The sequence below is a fragment of the Grus americana genome, chromosome 23, assembly GCF_028858705.1.
Source record: "Grus americana isolate bGruAme1 chromosome 23, bGruAme1.mat, whole genome shotgun sequence".
NCBI lineage: Eukaryota > Metazoa > Chordata > Aves > Gruiformes > Gruidae > Grus > Grus americana.
In genome coordinates, this window is record NC_072874.1 from 2358232 (window position 1) to 2372316 (window position 14085).

The following is a 14085-nucleotide window of genomic DNA, read 5'->3' on the forward strand; positions in this document are numbered from 1 at the left end:
ACTCTCCCGTTTTTTTAGCAGTTTGGTTTTTGCTGCTTCTTTTCCCCCTGGACAACAGGGCGAGGAGGAAAAATGTAATTTGAAGCCTGGCGCAGCCTCGCTGGGTTTCCAGCTGCAATGTTTCCCCTGGCATCGCTGCCTCAGCTCTGTGCATGCGGTCGCGTCCGCAGCCCCAGCAGCGCGAGGGAAGCCAAGATGGGGCTCCGGGCACCCGGTTTATGTTCGGTCCCTCAAAGAGCTGAGGCAGAAGCAGAAAACCGAAGCGCGGCTGGGGCCTGCCCCGGGAGCCCCTGTCTCCCCCTGCCCACCATGGCACTGCCCCTGCCCCTGCCCCGGGGGCTCGCAGCCACTGGCCCCACCGCCAGCTCAGTGTCCTAAATTCGTAGGATCCGGCTCTGAAAAGAGCAGCTTTGCTTCCCACTGTCCCTCGCAGACAGATCAAAACTGCATTTTTACAGAAGCAATAAAAATCCCAGGAATTCACCGGCCTTATGATTTATTAAACATGTTCCTTATAGCAAAGCTGCCCATTGATGAGAAAATATCTCTTGGTAGGTTATTGCCTCGCCTGAGGCTACCGTTACAGGGGGGATCTTTCCTGGCTTATTGGGAATGTTCGAAGCCGGGGAACCTGGTAGATCAGGAGCCAATTAACAGCAACGCTCTTAAAAAAACCAAATAAAATAAGCACCTTGTATTTCCCAAAGTGTTTGTGGAAGGAGCAGCAGCAACCTGCCCCAATCCGGCCAGTACCCGGGAACCCCTGGGTGCAGATGTTTGCAGCCGTGGGAGCGGACAACCTCCCAGCGGGGCCAGGGCATCGAGCCGCGTCGACGTGCCAGCAGCGGCCATCCCAAAGGTCACGGCACTTTCCCCAAAACACTTTTGTTCTCACAAACAGATTTTGTAACAGCAGAAAGAAAGGTCTGAACGTTAGGATACGGCTCGGTCCGTCTGGTTCCCGAACACGGCAAAACCTCTGGGCACCATTCACTGGAAAAGGCACGCGATTAAAGTGGGTCAGGGGAAAAAGAAGGGATGACAAAAGGGAAAAAGAAATAAAGAAAAGCATGCAGGCTAGGACCTCGCCTGGAAAGAGGCGTTTGGAAGCGCCCTTGCAATATTCCTCTCTGCATGGGGAAAAGTAATCAGAATTACGGGGACTCGTGACTGAGAAATCCACGAGATTTTCTCCCGCCCGAGCCCGGCGCGACCCGCGGGGACGCCCAGGTGAGCGCGGGGAGCGGCCGGGGGAGCGGGGAGCAGCGGAGCCCTTACCTCGGCGGAGCGCGGCTCAGGCGGGCACGGGCTGGCGCCGGCGGGGAGCGGGCGAGACGGGACGGGCCGGGACGGGCCGGGACGGGCCGGGCACCCCCGCCGCGGGGCGGAGCGGGCGGGCGGGCCGGTGCGGGGCGGAGCGGAGCGCTGCGGGGCGGTGCGGAGCGGAGCCGGGAGGTGCGGAGCGGAGCGGGCAGCGCGGGGCTGGGCTGGGCTGGGCTGGGCTGGCTGCTGCGGTTTCTTCCTTTTCCCTTTTTTTTTTTTTTTTTTTCCTTTTTTCTTATTTTCTTCTCCCCCCACCCCCGGAGCTCGCAGCCCGGCAGCGCTTCTCCGTTCCTCGGTCGCAGGAGGGAGACCGCGCGCAAAATAAATCAATACCAGTGCGGCCCCCCCGGCCCCCTGCCCGCCGGCGGGGTGGGAGCACAGAGCCCTCGGCCCCCTCCTCACCAGCCCACGAGGTGGGCACGGGGCACAAACTCCTCTGCCCTCGCCTGGGGCAGGGATGCCCAGTGTCCTGGGGATGCTGATGCCAGCGATACCAGCCACGGTGGTGAGAAAAGAGCTTCCTTCGTCCGCAGTCACCCAAAACTGGGTGCTGCCTGCCTCCAGCACTGCCTTGGGACGGGGCAGATTGGGCTTCAACCCTCTTTCCCCTTCTTGGCCAGTCTGGCAGGCCAGGGCGGGAGCAGCTTGCTCCCACGCTCCCCCAAACCCACCGCCCATTCCTTTTGTAGGCACAGGGCCAGTCTGAGCAGGAGGTGCTCCCCCGCTTTGCAATGGGGGGGGGGACTTCACCACCCCAAAAATGCTGCTGCCCTGAGCAGAAAAGTAGGGAAATGTGGTGCCAGTGCAGCCAGGTCCTGCTGCCTCCCGGTTCGGCACAGTTTCAAATCATGCACCAGGACAGAGATGCCCCAATCCCGGGGGAGTGCGGTGCCCACGGCCCCCACCTCCAGCCTTTCCCAGCCACCGCGTGCTGCCCGTTCCCGAGGTGGAGGAGTCATGGCATCCCGCTGGCAGCCGCGTGCCAGGCACAGCCGGGACACCGCTGGCACTGCCGCAGCTGCTGGGGTGCACAGGCCCCGGGGGTGCAGTGCCCTGGTGCGCCCCAGGAGGCAGATTAGGGTTGCTCAGGCAACGGGCACAGAGAAAGCCCGTCTGGATCGAGACCGCCGGGGCGCACAAGGGTGTTTGTTTTCTGCATTAAGCGCCTGAGCAAGGGGGGGCATCAGACGACTAATCCCCCCTCAATGCCTTCCCTCGGCGAGCGGCCGCCGCGGGGCCGGACCCTGCTCCCAGGAATGCTGATGTGCTCTGCCCCACGCAGGCGGATGGGGCTGGGGGTCCCCTCTGTGCCCCGAGCAGGCGGGACTGGGGGTCCACCCAGAGCTGGTCCCTACCGCAGGCCACAGCGAGCAGCTTAGAGCAGCCCCGAGGCTGCTCCTGGCCACAGCTGAGCCCGGCTGAACCGCACGCACCATCACCTGCTGCTCGGGGACCGCAGCCCCAGCGGGACGGCTGCTGGCAGAAACTGCTCTGCCACCGTCTTGGCCCCGTGGCTGCCATGCCCGGTAGTGCTGGCTCTCCTGCCCTCGCCCTCATCCCACCTGCAGCCCCCCGGTGCCAGGGAACCCTGGTGCAAGGCAGAGGATGGAGGGGCCTCCACCGGCACAGCGGCTCCCACAAAAATGGACCAGCCTCGTTTAACCAGAACTCTCACTGGCAAAGCATTTCCTCTGCACGCAGACTCATTAGCCAGCACAGACATTCCTCTGTCCCACAGAGCGAACCATCGGCTGCAGCCTCACTCTCTGCCGGCATCTCCTGCCCATCATCGCCCCCATGCCAGCTCGCTCCTCCGCAGCCCCCACGCCTGCCTCTTCGCCCGGACAGATCCTGGGGTGCAGCTGTGCCACCCTGGCGGTGCCGCCCTGGTCCTCCTGCCCCACCTGGCCACGCACCGGCTCCTTCCCTCCACCCATCTGTGCCGGAGCACCAGAGGCAGTCGGTCCACGCTTAGCGGTGTCCCCACCATGCCATCCCAAACGGTGCACGTGGGGCACCGGGGATGAGCGTGCCTGTGAGGGCGTACGCAGCCACGGCTGCTGGCAGCACTGCTGCCCCGGACGTGGCTCATCCCCGGACACGGCTTGTCCTGGGACAGGGCTCAGCCGTGCGCAGCAGCGCCGAGCCGGGCACTGGCTGTGCCGAGCTGCTGCTGAAGGTTCTTGCCGGCGGGAGAGGGAAGCTGGGCTTAGCGCAGGATTTAGTGGCTCTGCTGCCTCTAACCTCTGGCAGCTCTGCGCCCGCCTGCCGTGCCAGGGCTCCATGGTGGCCCCGGCCTCCCAGGGGGGCGAGAGACGATGCCTTGAAAACCGGCATTGAACTGGCCCTAAGCGAGCCGGCGAGGGCCGTGGCACCTCAGCAGCACCGAGGCCTGGGTGCATGGGCACTGCTGCACCCAGGGGCTGCTCGTGGGGTCCCAGGTTTGCTGCCCCCAAAAGCCCCGTCCCAGCCATCCTGCTGCTCCGCACAGAAGGAATGAAAGAGAGGGAGGAGAAATAATTCAATCTAGGGCTGAAAAATGCCTTAACTTAATTTCGGTGGGTCACGGACGTAATCGAATCAGCCCCGTGCATTGCAATATCGTTTCCATGTTTCCACAAGACGGATAATTGTGCTCTGAAAACCAGCCCTTGGTGCTCGACAGGAAAATCTGCCACAGGGGTAGGAGGGGGCCGGGGGCCAGGCTGGCAGCCGGGGGCCAGCAGCGCTTCTGCTGAGCAGAGCCCTGTCGTGCCGGCGGCCATGCCGGTGGCCGTGCGCTGCAGTGTCCCCACGGCAGGAGAGGCTGAGCCCGGCCGGCCACGCGTGTCGGGGCGCAATGCCGTGCTCGCTCCGCTTGCTGGCAGGGCTGTGCCGGGCTGTGCCGAGGGCAGGGCAGTGGGCCCGGGGTGCATCGCCCCGGCTTTGCAGGCGGTGACAAGCAGGTGAGAGGTGCCCCGGGCGGGAAAAGGCCGGGCAGCGAGCAGCGGTGCCGGCACAGCGCAGGGCAAGCCGCTGCTCCGTGTGGAGTGCGGTGCCAGATCCCAGCCTTCGGGAACATTCAGTGATGGATTAAATGCAATCTGACTACCACTGTGGGAGGTTGGAGAGAATTACTTCATACAAATGCACTTCGGAAAGTATTTAGAGTCAAATTTTCAAAAGCCCCTGAACGATTTAAGAGCCAAAATCCCATTTTCCAAAGTCACTTAAACGAGCAAGAAAAGATCAGTAAAGAAAACACGCCGGCCAGCCGGGGCCTGGCGGGGAGTGGCTGCGGCAGCCGCAGGCGCAGCACCCCGGAGCGGCTGCTCCACCGGCGCGTTGCGAGGTGCCGGTTCAGGCAGCGGCAGCGATCAGCCACCACCGCTGATTGCTGGGAGACATGAGGATGCATCGCCCCGAAAGCATCCTCTGCGTTCCTGCCCCGGGGGTTCAGCCCAGGCTGGGGACAGGTCCCAGCGGGTCAGCTGGCGGGGGATGGCCCTGCCAGGGTTGGGGACAGTGCCTGGCTCTGCACCGGCAGCAGTTGTGGGGCCACCGCGGCCACCGCTGCCACCGCCGGCTCCGAGCACGGACCTCACCGGGGCAGGAAGGGTCCCCGGCTGTAACGGGAGAAGGCAGGGCTGCAGCTGGGAACCGCATGGCTCCTTCCCTTACCCCACAACCACTGCAGCCTCCTAAAAGCATCTCTCGTTCCCTGCTCAGCATCCTAATGAACCGCAAGGGCAGCTGGGACCCTCTGAGGCAGCAACCACGGAGACTCGACCCCCCCAAAGAGTAAATCCCAAAGCAATTAGCTTTGCAAGCTTCGGCCGGGCTGGTGGAGGTTCCACATTCCTCGGTGGCTATAAAGCTCTTTACTGGGATTGTTTTTCTGCGTAAGCCCTGCCCGGGGTACACATGGCCGTGGCTCCGGCTCCCAGCGCCTTTGGTGCATGTCATAAAAAAAACACTCTCAGCACGTTGACTTTGCTAGAGCTAAAAAGAAGCGGGTTTATACGCTTCCCCTGATAGAAAGCATAAAGGATCTGAGACAGAATTCTTGCTCCAGGATCCTTTACAATTCCTGGAGGACATTTTTGGAAAGGGAAGGGTTGTATTTACTTTGGCAGCTGACTCCGCTCCTATATACATATGCATGGAAAAACTGCACTCACCTAACATTTCCACGGCTCCCTTTTCTGCAGAGAGCCGGCCCAGGTGGGAGCTGGCGGCCCCAAGACCTCTGTTTGGAAATGGCACATTGAATTGAAAGCCACACAAGGTTAGACCTCTCCCCAAGGTGGCCCCAGAGGCTGCTGGCCCTTCCCAGGCAAATGCTTGCCCAGAGCCAGCGGGCAGATGTGGCCAAGCCCCGGCACAGAGTGGTGGGGGAAATGCTGCTGCGGTTTAGGGGGAGAGGAGGAGGAAGAGGAGGAGGAAGAGGAGGAGGGCTGCTGGGCACCGCTGGTGGAGCGGGAGCAGGAGTGGGAGCAGGAGCAGGAGCAAGCGATGTCCAGCCCATGCTGCCACGAGGGTCACAGGGAGAGGAGAGACGTGGCCCCAGTGCCAGCAGCGGGGTGTCCCCAAGGGCTCGGCCGTGCCCTGACGAGCGCAGCCGGCCGGCACGGGGCTGCGCTTTGCTTGCCGAGGCGTTGGGATGGGAGCAAGGGGTGAAGTGACCCGCGTCGCCATTAAACGCAGCAAATACAAAACAGACCCAGAAATGCTGCCGCAGGGTATTGCTCGAAATAGCTCGGCACGTGCCCAGGGATGCGGCGTTCACACAAACGGCAGCAGCATCTGCTCCTGCGCTGGCTGCTCTTGTCCCTTGCCCACCGTGACAGCAGCTGATGGCAGCAGGGAAACCTGCGGTGCTGGGACGGGGAACTGGGGAGATTCCTGGTGAATAAACCCCCAGGCTGGTTTTTTCCTGAACACATCGATTCTCAGCTTCCTTCTGGGGGAGACGTTGCAGCACTGCACTCCTCACCCCCGGCCGTGGTCCCCGAGGGCAGCTGGGAGCTGTGGCCAGAGCAGCCCTTCCCATGGATGCCCTCGCACATCGGGCTCCGTGTCCGCTGGGGCATGTGGGGAGGTGGTGAAACACAGCTCCCCAGGGAACGGCAGCGTTTGCGAGTGTGAAATCAGCTGGAAAACACGCTCCTCTCCTGGCTTCCCCGGCTTCACCTAACCCAAACCAGCTCCCTGGGACAGCAGCTCAGTGGGAGCGCTGGAGGGGACGCAGCAGCCCCAGAGCTCACCGCAGCTCAGCACGACGGGGCTGGCACAGCCGGAGCCAGGCACCGTCCCTGTGATGCCCCGTGCCCAACGTGCCCCAAATCCCCCCCCTGCTGCCCTGCTCTCCAGGCACTTCTCCCCACTCTGCGCCTCCAGCCTTTCCGTGGCTGCTGTGATTAATTCACTGACAGTGGGGTAGGAATAAATCCACTCGCTGGCATGTTGTAAATTCATCACGTGCTGGGGGCACGCATTCCAGCCCACCATAAACACCCCTGGCTACGAGCTAGTAAATCTGCCTCCAGAGCCGGTGGCTGAACAGAGTCCCCGGGTCCCAGGGGCTGCTCCATCCTGGGGACGGGGTGACCCCGCAGCACCCAGCTGTCCCTGGAGGGGGTGGCTCAGGAGAGGAGCCGTGGGGAGCAGACTCACCCAGCTGCTGTCACCCTCCCGGTTTGCATCCCTCCTCCCCGTGCCATTCCTGCACCAGGGACCGGGGTGGGTGCTGCCATCTGCTCGCTGCTCCCATGGGTGCTGGGAACCCATCCCATGGGATGAGGGCAGGGTCGTGCAGCCCGTCTGGGAGCTGCTCGGGGATCCGGCGACCCGCCTGGAATGCGCAGCAGCACAAGAGAGGTTTGCTGCTCCCGGTGCTATGCTGTGCTGCTGAAACATTTATGCAGTAAACCAGTTGTAAAAGAGGAAAAAAAAAAATAATGTTTTATTATCCACCAAACAGCTGCTGCTTCATTTTATGGGGGTCATTCTCCAAGGAGGTCCGGCCAGCGGAGCAGAGGCACAAAGCCCAGGTCGTGGTGTGCTCCAGGCTCCTGGCAACCCCCAGCTCGGCTCCCCCAGCCCCCACCAGCCCCGCAGCACCAGGCTGGGCACTCGAGGATGGGTGGCCATGGTGGGACGCGGCCCAGGGAAGTGCACTTGTAGCTTTATGATTTTTATCAGTCGTGCTATTGTTGGGTCTGTCAGCAGGTCGCCTTGGGGAGGCGGCGCGGGGGCGCGGGGCTGTGTCCTGTGGCACCCGGAGAGCCGGCTGCAAGGCCAGACAGTGCGTGAGCGGCTCCGGAGGGCAGGGCAGGAGAGCGGGGGCCTGGGCTGGTTCCCATCGCATTCCCCAGGAGAGGAAGCCGGGGCACAGCACAGCCTCCCGTTCCCAGAGGAAGCTGAGTGCTCGGGGAGGTGGCATCGCCAGTGCCCAGAGCCACCGGGCAGGGTCGCAGGATGCAGATGCCAGCCCGGCGTGCCAGGGGCCGGGGCTGCTGCAGCCCCCAGCACTGCACAGAGCCCGTTTCCCCTCGGACAGTTGCTGTAGGGCTGGGGGTCCCTGGGCATCGCCAGGGGACGGGGTCCCCATGGGGAGGGTGAGCATCGACAGGGACAGGCAACTGTGGGGACATGTCAGCCCTTGCCCCTGGTGCTCCCCTTCCTCCTTCTCCATCACTTGTGCCCCCTTTGCCCGTGCCGGTGGGAACCGCGTGGGCAGCCCCCGCCTGGGAGGGGGTGCAGGAGGCTGTGCCGCCTGCCCCGGCGCCGCACCGCGGCCGGCACAAGAGCTCCCGGCAGCTCCAGCCCTCTATGAAATAATTTGTTATTTTAGTTGTAAAACAGTAAGTGGCCCCTTTCCAGGCAAGGCGAGGGAAAAGCCAAACGAGCCCCACTCCCGTTAATGACTGAACCATTCAGTCAGCACAGGCAGGGACTGGCACAGGAGTGGGCACCCGCCTCCTCCTCACCCCCTCACCGCTCCGGCCAGGCTGCTGCGGCCAGCACTTCCATAACGACCAAGGTAATGATTAATTATTGGGGCCGTTACCTCTCTGAGCAGCTTTTTTGTGGGACGAGCGTGCCAGGGCCGTGCGTATGTGTGGAGGGCAGCACCAGCGTGCCCGGGTGCTGGGCTGGGGCTGCCACCTTTGCCGTGCCTGCCGTGCCGAGGGGTTCCATGGGACTCAGCACACGCGGGCATGGTGCTGCTCCAACCAAGCCAGCTGCTTTGGCTGCCTAAGATGGTGCTGAGGCCCTGGCACAGGTTGCCCAGAGAAGCTGTGGCTGCCCCTGGCTCCCTGGCAGTGTTCAAGGCCAGGTTGGATGGGGCTTTGGGCAACCTGGGCTAGGGGAGGGTGTCCCTGCCCATGGCAGGGGGTGGAACTGGATGGGCTGTGAGGTCCCTTCCCACCCAAGCCAGTGTGGGATTCTATGAAACCACGTCCAGCTTGCCTGGAGTGAGAGCAGCCAGACCCAAGCGCAGTGCCACAGTGCTGCAGTGCAGGACTGGCTGCTGCTGGGAGGTCAGACTGGGAATGTGCACCAGCACCACCGCGGGCAACCCCAGGGGTGAGCACCAGCACCCCACTGGGGAGGAAGAGGAGGTTTATCCCTTTTCCATGCCCAGGGATAAAACCTCCCTCCCCTACATTCGGTGCATGAAGACTGGTGTCAGTGCAGGGTGGGCACAGGGCCACGTGCTGGGCGAGGTGGGCAGGGCAGGGTGCAGGCAGGGCAGGGTGCAGGCAGGGCTGGCCCCAGCCAGGCAGCGGACCAACACAGCTGGGGCTGACAGCCCTCCCCAGCTGGGGCTGCCCACACTGCCCTATATAAGGGGCCGAAAGCCCAGCCCAGAGCTGGCTGCATGGTTGGGGCTGCTGGGTTGGGACTACTCCCTCTGGGTAAGGGGGGGGAATTGCTGCTGGTGTCTGTCCTTGGGCTGATGGGGGCTGCTTTGCCTTTTTCTATACAGGGCTTTGGTGATGCTGCCTTCTAGCCCAGCCTGGTGATGGTGGCCTGGGCAGGAGCAGCCCCTGGGCTTCACCAGGCAGTGCTGAGCCTGGGCAGGAGCAGCCCTTGGGGCAGCAGCTAGCTCTGCGATGGCTGAGGAGCCAGCCTGCTGGAAAACCCTCAGGGGTTCATCTCCCTGCAGGGATAAGAGCCCACAGCTTGTGCCTCAGCAGGAGGGATGCACGTGGCTGCCTGCCCTGCTGCAGCCCCAGCTTGGCTGTGCTGGTCGGGTGGGAGGTGGCTGGAGCGCAGCCTGCCAGCGCTGGGGTGGGGAGCAGTGTGCTGGCTGATGGGGCACAGCTGGGACAGGAGTGGTCCTGGGAAGTGTTCAGGTGGAGACCACAGCTGGGCACCAGGCTGCTGAGAGGGACTAGCTGGGGTGCAGGGGTCCAACTGATCCCTCTAAGGCATGGCTCAGGGCAGGAGCTGAGCACCCTCCCTTGCAAGGAGCTGTGCCCATGCAGGAGTCAGCCCAGTGCTGCCTGCCCCCAGATACCCCAGTCCTGGCTGTGCAGCACCCACCACCCAGTTCACAAACCCAGGCGCTGCACAGCGATCTTCCTGAGTGCTGCTTTGAGTGGGGCAGCTCAACAGCTGGTGCAGCTCGACTTTTATCCCAGCCCAAAACCAACATGGACACTTTTCTGCAGATTCTTGGGGCCGGGTGGGGGAACTGTGGTGTGAAGAAGGGTCTTTTCCTTGATGTGCTCTTACAAAAATAAAGTTGAGAGCCTGCTGGCTTGTTTGGGTGTAGTGAGCAGCTCACCCACACCAGCTGGGGCTCAGCTATGTGTGGTTGCCTGTGTGGGATGCACCTGGCTGAGCCTTGCTCAATTAATGTGGGTTTGTAATAACTTTCTGCTGATACAGATGAAGGTTTTTATGAAACCAGCACCCTGACATGTGTCCTTTCCTTTTCTCGGTGCAGACACGAGGACGCAGCTGCTGCAGCCCTGGGGCTGGGCGTACCCCATGGACAGAGGTGGGTGCTGATGGTGGCTCCTGGGTGTGTGTCCTTGAGAGGGGCTGGGGGGGGACTGGAGCAGCTGGAAACTTTGGGCCAGGGTGAGTCAGAACTCCCTGGGATGCAGGGATGGGCGATCGGAGCTGTGAGGGTGCAGGAGTGGGGCCGGGGCCAGGCGCAGCCCGCGCAGGATCCAGCCATGTCGTGAGACACCTGAAGCCCAGATGTCTGAACCTCGGCACTTGCCAGTGCGGATGGAGGTGGCGCTTGGCCAGTAAACCAGCATCGCTTCGCCTCCGCGCTGGGATAACCCCTCCCGCCTGGGCAGGGCTGTGCGGGAGCTGGGACCAGTTCCCTCAGCTGAGCTTCAAAGGGAATGAGAAGCCCCAGGAGGGACGTGCAGCTGGCCAGGAGTGGGGGCATTGATGGGGGACAGGCGTGGGTGTTGACCGCTGCTTGGCATCTTCCCTGGCCCCAGGAATGGGGAGACCTGAAATGCCCCCTCCTGTCACTGAGCCGGAGCCCCAAGGGTGCAGCAGGGTCCAGCTCAGGGATTCGCCCCCCCCCTCCAGCAGAAGCGGTGCTGGCTCCATGTGACAGGTACAGACAAAGGGCCCCGCAGCATTTCCTCGGGGTCGCCCCGTGGGGTCTTGCAGCAATGCCGGGGCAGCCGGGCCATCGCTCTTGCAGTCTGGCAGCACGGTGCCAAGCACTCCCAGGCTGTGCAGGCAGCCCCTCCCTGCTGCCAGGTTTTAGACTCGAGTCCTCAAAAATGCAAAAAATGCAATGGGAATCAAGGTTGGCCCAAAGATTTTTGATCTTTTAGCAATTGCTGCAGTATTGCTGTAAGTACATCCAGATGGCTGCAGACCACACAGAGGCAGCGCGTGCCGCCAGCACGGCCACCTTTGGGCCACCCTGTCCCACCTAGCCTGTGATGCTCAGGGACCTTGGGACACACCACGGGGTGGCACTGGAGGATGTGGCAGGTTGAACTGTGTGTCATTAGGGTTAATGCTGACGGTGGCTGCAGGGTGACCTGTCCCCCAAGGCTGGTGGCTTGTTGTGTGGCTCCGAGGGATGCTGCGGCAGAGCCATCACCCTGGCTCGTACCTGGGGCAAGGATGCAACGTCCGGCAAAGCTTTGCTAAACGTAACGGGGCTGAGCATCATGTAGCCAAAGCTATAGATCAGCTGCTGAGCAGCTGAGACGCAGTTTAGCATCAGACTGCTGGGTCTGTCCCCTTGGCTCCTGGTGTGATCCGCCATGGGCTGCGACAGGCTCCTCGTACGGCGAGTCTCTGCCTGGCTCTGTGAGCGAGTTCGCTATTGCTGAAACTTCAAACAGGAGGGAAAGCAGTTGGTGTAATTTATTACAGGTTAGCTGCTGTGTCTGTAGGGAGCCAGGGTGAGGGGGACCTGGGCTTATTTTGGTGCTTTTCCTGCGTCTCGGAGCTGAGGGGAGGGAGGGATGATGGAGGCGATGGCTGCCCCCCAGCAGTGTGTGCCCAGGAGGCTGTCGGACACCCTGGCCCTGGGGTGCTCAGTTCCTGCACATGGTGCTTTGCTTTCTGCCTGGGGCAGCACAGCGCGTGCTCGGTGCGTGTGTCCTGGCCCCGCTGCAGGCGCTGCTGCCCGTCCTCCCTTCCTTGCTCCCTGAGAACTGATGGGCAAGCGATGCTAATTAGCAGAGAGGCTCATTTTAACCCACCGCTCGCTTTACTTGTGCTCAGGACCACGGTGGGAGCATGGCTGGTGGGAAGGTGTGGGTGCCTGGATCCGGCTGGGGGTGCTGGAGAGGGCAGGGCTGGGGGTCCCTCCCACCCGTGCAGATTCCTCTGGAGCACCCGGGTGCTGCTCATTCTGATTCCTGGTCTTGCCCCTCACAGGAGTGGGACCGTGTTTACCCAAAGCTTGCTCCTCAGGGAACAAACCCGCAGTGGCTTTTGTTAAAAAGCAAGAGCATTTCTAGGGAGATCAGAATTTCCTTTTCGGAAAGCCAGTTCCCATTAAGGAAAACATGTTTTGACCAAAAACTGATGCTCAGTTCTCTGTGGTCTAGCCGGGAGCAGAAGATAGTGCTGGTGGTGTGAGGTGGGTTCCTTGCCTTGCTCTGGTCCTCCCCAGCAGCAGCCATGCTGCCCAGGGTCCTCTGGCGCAGGGGGGTGAGGGGCTGCACCCACCCCCCAGCCAGCATCACCCCAAAGCCAGCCCAGCTGCTGGTGCGGGGCTCACGTGGTACCTGGCGGGGATGCTCCTGGCACCCAGCGTGTTCCTCCTGCTCCTCTCCCATCACCCGGAGGAAGGTCCCGGTCCTGTCCCTGCTCCCCTCCTCACCTCTGCTCTCGGCCGAGCACCCGTGGGCCAGTGGCTGTGCGCTCCCTCCCCTCTGCTGCCCACCAAACCGAGGAAGTTGCAACCACAGAGCTCTTGAAAGCATTTTTTTGGTGGAGACCACCGGTACTGAGAGATTAAAATTGCTGTTGTTTCTTCCATTACTCAGCTTTCCTGAATTATGGGGTGTAATACTCAGGGAGTGGGAATAATTAGGGGAGAACAATGGCAGGCTTGAAGGCTTAAATATGCCTGTGTGGTACTCCCAGCCAGTCCAGCCTGCTGTCACATTTCTCTAGGCCTCCATTTTCCACAGCTCGTGCCAAGCCTTTTTCACTACGGTACCCGCTCCTCAGCTTCCTCATTCCTTGGGCTCTGCTCCCCAGCCCCGCTGCCCCGGTTAACGCTCTGCTCCCCAGCTCCTGGCCAGCCAGCACCCACGGCACGGCTCCCTGCGCCCTGCCCGGCTGGGATGCTGGAGCCCGGGGGATGCGGGAGGATGCTGGAGCCTGGGGTCAGGGGATGCAGGAGTGCAGGGTGGGGGGATGCTGGAGCCCAGGGCAGCCCCTGTTGCCCTTTCCAGCCCCTTCCAGGCTCCTCTGCACCGGGCAGGCAAAGGTCCTGCTGGGTCATGTTGGTGTTCCGTGCTCGAGGAAGCTGCTGGGTTTTTCCCCTCTGGAGGGGATGCCCCTCCGGCTGCTCGGTGGCATCTTGCTCAAGCTCCTTCCCAGCAATGACTCGCTGCTGAGACCTGGGGGAGCAATAACGGCCACGACTGGGGAGCTTGGGTGAGAGGCTGGGATGCCAGTGCCAGCCTCGGGGCAGGATGCTGGCTCCAGCCGGGGCACGGGGTGGCTGTGGGGAGCTCCCTGCCCGCTGTGGGATGGGGATGTGGAGCCACAGCCTGGGGCAGAGCCAGCCCCGTGCCCGGCAACTTCTCTCCAAGTTCTTGGATGTCAGCGCTCGCACTAATTAAAACAAAATCAATATTTTTTTGCTGGAAAAAGAGACATTGTTCTGGCAAGCGCTTTCCCCAAGTAAGCTCCCGTGTCTCAGCTGGCTGCGCGTGATGGGCAGGGAGAAGCCAACGGGATGCTGGGGCCGAGATGAAAGTCTGGGGCTTTGCTGCGTTCAGGGAGGGGATTGGTTTTAAATTTTCAAATCATTTTGCTCTTCTCTCTAACTGCTTGGAAGCCTCGACCCCAGCCCCTTCCCTGCCATCCAGGGCACGGTCCTGCTCGTAGCAAGTTGCTCACCACGGTGGGGATGGGCTCGGGCATGGTCTGTGTCCTGGGGGGGCAGCTGTGCCTCCGCAGGGCTGGTGCGGGGGCTGGCACCCAGTGCTTTAAAAACAGCCCCCAAACCCAGCAGTGCTGGTCTCCGCGGGGCTCAGGGAGGGTCATCTGCAGGCGGTGGGGCTGAGGAAGCTGAGTGCGTGCGTAGGTGATGTG

The 14085-nt window shown here is 62.2% G+C and overlaps 1 protein-coding gene across 1 annotated transcript in view; it reads right to left on the bottom strand.

Annotated features, from left to right (window-relative positions):
• The window catches only part of COL8A2 (collagen type VIII alpha 2 chain), a 34234-nt gene extending 32746 nt beyond the window's left edge, over nucleotides 1–1488 (bottom strand). Inside the window, exon 1 of the mRNA XM_054802491.1 lies at nucleotides 1279–1488. The gene's annotated coding sequence lies outside the window, so the exon portion shown is untranslated. The remainder of the gene's footprint in view (nucleotides 1–1278) is intronic.
• Nucleotides 1489–14085: the final 12597 nt, after the last annotated feature.